This window comes from Parasteatoda tepidariorum, chromosome 3 (genome assembly GCF_982258835.1).
Source record: "Parasteatoda tepidariorum strain Cologne lab strain chromosome 3, Ptep-v5.0, whole genome shotgun sequence".
In the NCBI taxonomy this organism is placed as follows: domain Eukaryota; kingdom Metazoa; phylum Arthropoda; class Arachnida; order Araneae; family Theridiidae; genus Parasteatoda; species Parasteatoda tepidariorum.
Genome location: NC_141757.1, coordinates 83902983 through 83909080, shown reverse-complemented (window position 1 = coordinate 83909080; position 6098 = coordinate 83902983). Strand labels below are relative to the sequence as shown.

The following is a 6098-nucleotide window of genomic DNA, read 5'->3' as shown; positions in this document are numbered from 1 at the left end:
GCAGCATGTCCTTCGACGTTCAAACTAGCACAGACTGGTGGTCAATTCTTTTTCCTTACTAAGAGACAAGCATCTTTGCAGATTGGCAAATCAATTTTAATTGTTAATAAATGGAGGATTGAAGAGGATACCAAATTCAAATTTAGCTTTGCAGAAATGCAGTGAAGAATTACCTTAGAATTAACTCCGATTTTTTTTTTTTCAAAAAAATTTCATGAAACACAGTAACAAAATATTCCGTTTCGAGCCTTTTCTTAATCTTGAAAAAGTACCCTGTAGTGTTATATTTATCACAAATATAGGAATATTTAAATACAGAAAAATGTATAATACGTTTTACTTATATTTTTGTTATTGTTTATATTACATTTGTTTAGATTATTGTTTATATTATTATTGTTCATATTGCATTTTTATATTACTACTAACATTTTTGTTATTGTTTATACAATTAACAAAATCTCCGGTTAGGGAAATAAATACATTTTAGGCAAATAAAATTCACTGACGCAAGAATTAATAGAAAACCCATAAATGTATTTAGAACATTAAAAAATTTAAAATTTAAATGGAGAAGAAAGTTTTAATGTGTTATAGAATTGTAATTATGAGAGGATTTATATGAAACCAATAAAGTCATTAAATGCCTTTTTAAGATATTAAATTTAAAAAAAAAAAACAGAAGTGCTCGAATGATCCTACTAATTCAGTAAGACGATAAAATGCATATTGAAATACGGCTTTAAATATAATCATTTAAATAATACAGGTAAGAAGACCTCTGTCTGAAAAGAAACAATCAAACGTTCCACCTCAACTTATCCAACATTCTAAAAATAAATAATAAAAAAAATAAAAAATAAAAAAAATTAAAAAAAAAATAAAAAAAAAAGATGGCATGAAATTTTTACACAAATAACAAATTTTTTTTCTTAAGTCTTAGAAGTGAAGATTAAAAAATTCTATAATAAATATGAGAAAAGATTTGTTCGCAAGCACATAAATTATAGAATGCATAGTTCCAACAGGTTGTTGTTCTCTAAAAATAAATAATAAAATAACTATTTAATAGGAACTACAAAGTGAAAATAGATTAAATTGAAAAAGTAAGTTGTTGCCATTTTTTTGTAATATAATTCAAAAAAATTATGTTAGTTCATTAAGTTTTTTTTTTAAGATTCGTTACAAATTATACAATTTGTTTTATTTTTGAAACATACATTTTGCTTTAACGTAAAATATTACATATATTGTATAGATTATTTTCTAATTAGAGTCCCTGGCCACATTATTAGACTCACTATAAGATTCTATGTAAAATTATAGTTATCAGGTGATACTATACAGCTTTATTGTTTTTACTCTGATGAAACCGGTTTGCATTTGTTTACGCTCCTGTATCAATTGGTTAACATTGTAATGCAATGCGTAAAAAATAAATACAAATAGGAAGTATATAAGTATATAAAAAATCTCCTGAATAAAAACCCATTACATGTATCCTGAAATATAAAAGTATTGCATATAAACTCCTGCAAATCATGCAATTACAGTGCGTCTAATAATTTTATCTAACTATTATAATATACCAATATAATGTTTGATATACTAAATATTCTATATTTATATAATATATCGTCTAATTTATCTTACGCTAAATTTATATTACATATCTTCTAATTTAACTAATTGATACACACACTAACGTAAACAAGTGCAAACTGGTTTCAGTCACATAAAGACAATAAAGCTGTATAGTATCACCTGATATTTAAAATTTCACATGGAATCTTATAATTTGGCCAGGTACATATCCTAAAATGTAAATAGAGAAAGGAAGAATTATTTATTACAATTGTAATAAAATGATCAAGGAAAACGTATAGCAGCTTGTTCGCATAATTAAAAATTAATTGGGCTTAAAAAAAAGCTCCAACGCACATGAAATTGAGTTTTTTAGAATACACTAGAGTAATTCAAATGTCTAACAATCAGGAATAATTTCGAAAAGCATTAGTAATTTAATAATATTTCTTTTTCAACGGAAACTGTGATTTAAATTCAAATTTTAGTATCAATTTCTCAATGAATTTATAAAAATAAAAAATTTAATCAATAAAGACTTCAAGTTACTTATAAAAATTAACAAAAATATTAAATATTCCCACGCTTTCTTACTCTTCTTAAATAATTTCAATATCCATGTTAATTGTTACGAATTTCACTTTCATATTATTATATTATCACTTTTATGTTATATTATTTTAAATGCATACTTTAATTTGTAAAACTGCATTATTTTTATAAAATATTTCATTATTCAAAACATATCGTAAAAATTATTAATAATTTTTAAGAATGTTTTCATTTTCCCTGATGAAGTATATATCGCATTGAAACTTTGTATTTTTACATGACATAATTCTCAAAACTTATCTTGTCTTTATTTCTAAGAATAGTTTTATTTTGCATTTTCAACTATACATTATTCACTTTATTCATTATATACATATTTCCTTATATATTGAGGAAAACATTCTGGAAAAATTACCATACTGTATGGTTATTACATTTCTGCTGAAAGAAAACAAAATTCTAGTTAATAAAACCCACTATATACAGCATTTAAACCATTCGTTTATTATTTTACATTCATATGGTAACGGTTTACCTGAAAATTATAGTTTTTATTACTACATATTTAGTAAAAAAATTCAAAACTGAAAAGGAAGTTTAACAAATAGTTAGTTTTTATGCCATGTTCTAAGGTATCATGATAAAATTACCAAATTTTACCACATAATATAAAAACCACATTTTATTGTTAATTTTACAAAATCATAACCAAACACGTTTCGTTAGAAATTACCGAGCTTTTTGGTGTTCATATAAAGTCAGAAACATGGTAAAATTTAATATATTCTGGTAAGCTTTGACCATACTTTTTTACACTCAATATATACATTATTTATTTCCAATTTTGAAATATTAGTATTCTTAAAAAAATAATTATTATTTATTAAAATTATGTTAAGAATTCAACTTCAAAATATAATAGCCTGTTACATTGTGTTTAGAAATCTATGCTCATAAGACGAATATTTTTCCAGAAAAAAATAAGTTTAATTCAACTATTCAATCTTATGAACTGTTGAATCTGAACTTTATTTCATCTGTAGTATTAGATAGCACGAAAATCAACTTCTCCTAAAATGTAAATACATCGAATTTAATTACAAACAATATATCGTAATTTACATATTAATTACTAATAAAGCATATCGTTTGGCGTCTTGGCGAGGAGAAAGAATGCCTCGGCAACCCCATCTCCCGTTATTCGAAATCCCCCGCTATATTCACCCAGTGTACCTGATAGCTTGCGAAGGAAAAGCATCCCTCTAGCCCCCAGGGCTGTTTACTTGTAGTCATGCCAACCGGCAAGTACACGTGATGATGTGTTTTCTTTCGCCTAGCTGTGACGCAACAGGCAGTAAGTATGCGGGCTCTTTTCCTGCATGTCTCCCAAAAATATTTTAGTTTATCTTGGAATGGAAAAACATATCATTAATTGCTTTCGGGAAAGTAATTGAAATGGGAAAAAATATAGCACGTGGAAAATCAGTTATTTACTTTGCTGAAGTAATTAAGCCGATGTTATTATCTAAATAATCAATCTTATGAGGGCATGAAAAAAATTGCTTCATTTTCTGGTAAAAATTGTTTGTTAGAACTGATCCTGCGAGAAAATTCTTATTTTTAAGAATAAAATAAAAATATTCTTCATAAAATTAGTGCATGTCAGAAAATTATGTTATATGAGAAGTTATATGTTAAGTTAGTATGAGAAAAAATGTGCCCTACAAAAAACTACAAATGAAAAAAATTATTAAATTAAACATAAATATTAACATATATTTTAAAAAAAGCAATAAAGTTGGTTAAAGTAACTCCAAATTTAATTGCATATTGGGGTGTAATAGTAATTATACAGTGGTGTCTCAAAATTGCATCTTTAAAAACCATCTTTCACTAACTGCACGTTTTTATGCACACAATATTGCAACGGACAATATGGCACATCAATAATTCTTATAAGTTATAATTGAAATTTATTTAAAAATTATCTATTATGCTAATTATGCTAGGGCATGAATCATTTCTTTTTGAAATTTTAATTTTTAAAAATATTACTATGGAGAACATCACGATTCGCTCATAAACAAGTTAAAGACAAAAGGTACTAAATTCAACAAAAACCTTCAAATTTTTGGGCTAAAAAAAACTGCTTAATGTTTAATTAAACTTCCACAAATCTACCTTCCGTACACAATGTTTAAATGTTTCACGAAATAATAAACCTCACTAATATTGGAAAGTAAATTGTAGTAATTCATAATATATGTCTACTACCATTGCCAAAATTTTCTGCAAAATACGTAAAATTGTAAAAATATTGCATTCAAGGGCTGTGTATCATATTGTATTCGAATTTACGAAGGATTTTTAAAATCTGGGGAATCATTTATAAAGTGAAGATGTAAATGCTTTACACTATTACATGGGTTAAAGAAAGGCAGTAATTAAATAAATAAATAAATATTTTAATTTTAAACAATAAAATTTTTTATTTTGGTTTGGTCATTGATGAATTATATAATCTAATGTGAACAAATACTTTTTAAAGTACTATTTAAAATACTACTTTGAGAATAACTATACAAAAAAAAAATTCAAGATCAGAGTACGATAAAGTACTTTAATCGCGTCATCCGAAAAAGTCATTTTACCGTAAAACCAATTTTTACTATGAAATATGATACCATAATTTTTACAGTAATGTAGTTTTTAATTTCTACAGAAATATAGATCACAGTAATTTTCATAATTTTTCATGAAGTTTGTAATTTTTAGAGTAATACAGTTCACCCTTAGTGCCGGTAATCTTTGCAATACATTTTTTCATTTTACCACAATTTTTTCTATAATTTTTTCTGCGCACTTTTCGCATTCAATGTAATAAAGTAGTATTTTGTTAAAAATAATTTTCTCAGAAAAATAAAAATAAAAAGAAGAAGTTGATATTTAGCTTTGCGGTCAGACGACATAGACAGCTTCTAAGCTAGTACCACTTTTTCCGAACTTCCACACCGCAACCAACGAGAGGAATTTTAGCCAGAATAGATTTAACGTGCACCTTAGTATGTATACAAGCTGATTGTTTAATCGTCAGCCAGAATAGAACTTACAACCACCGACTCACCACCAGTCTATACCATTACTATTCCTTCAAAATCCTAGAAATTATTTCTAACAAATTTTATTACATTTAACTGAATGGTATTTCGATAAAAAAAAAAAAAAACTTTAAGTTTCATGAGCTATACATAATTGTAATATTTATAAACAAAACTTATTAATAAAATGTATAAATATATAAACTTATAAATATATAAACTTACAAATAAAAATAAATTATATTTTTACATCAATAATCGCCTAGCTATATGAACGAAAATGTAAACTAATGATTATGATTTATTAAATTAAATGTAGAAATATATATATGTAAATAGTGTAATTATTTTACATATTTATTAAATATGAATTTAAATTAAATTTTTACATCAATTAAAGTTGTATGTCACATTTAGCTTTTAATTTAAATTTTACAAAAATTAATAGCAAAGTTTTAAAGCAAATAACATCAAAATACTATTGCAGACATTTCACACTTAATCTCAAAAAAATCATACTGTTTGTTTTTATTAAGAAAATCTCAAGTGTTCGAGGAAATTAGATTTCTAGCGAAACATAACATCAAACATTAATCAGTTTAATTAAAAAAAATTAATTATAATGTTTTACTAATTATTTTTGCTGAAACTAAACAAAAATTCTAAACTTAAAACAAGATAGAATTCACTTCTCCATCAAGTGAAGAAAAAAAATCTCGCGTAATGCAAAACAAAAAAAATCTTCGCTTAATTAAAACGAAAAACGATGTTTTCCTTAATGTTGGACTAATTAAAGACATTTTTTTAGGATTACGAACCGTAATAAAATGTTTTGTTTAATCTCTGATGAAGTTTCTGACAGCA

General features: G+C 25.1%; 1 protein-coding gene across 3 annotated transcripts in view; it reads left to right on the top strand.

Moving 5' to 3' along the window:
* Positions 1 to 3352: 3352 nt before the first annotated feature.
* Positions 3353 to 6098, top strand: part of LOC107449163 (uncharacterized) — a 207075-nt gene continuing 204329 nt past the window's right edge. For 2 of the 3 annotated variants that reach the window (XM_087159717.1, XM_087159716.1), the window contains exon 1: positions 3353 to 3490. The gene's annotated coding sequence lies outside the window, so the exon portion shown is untranslated. The remainder of the gene's footprint in view (positions 3491 to 6098) is intronic. The other variant, XM_087159715.1, reaches the window with a different exon arrangement.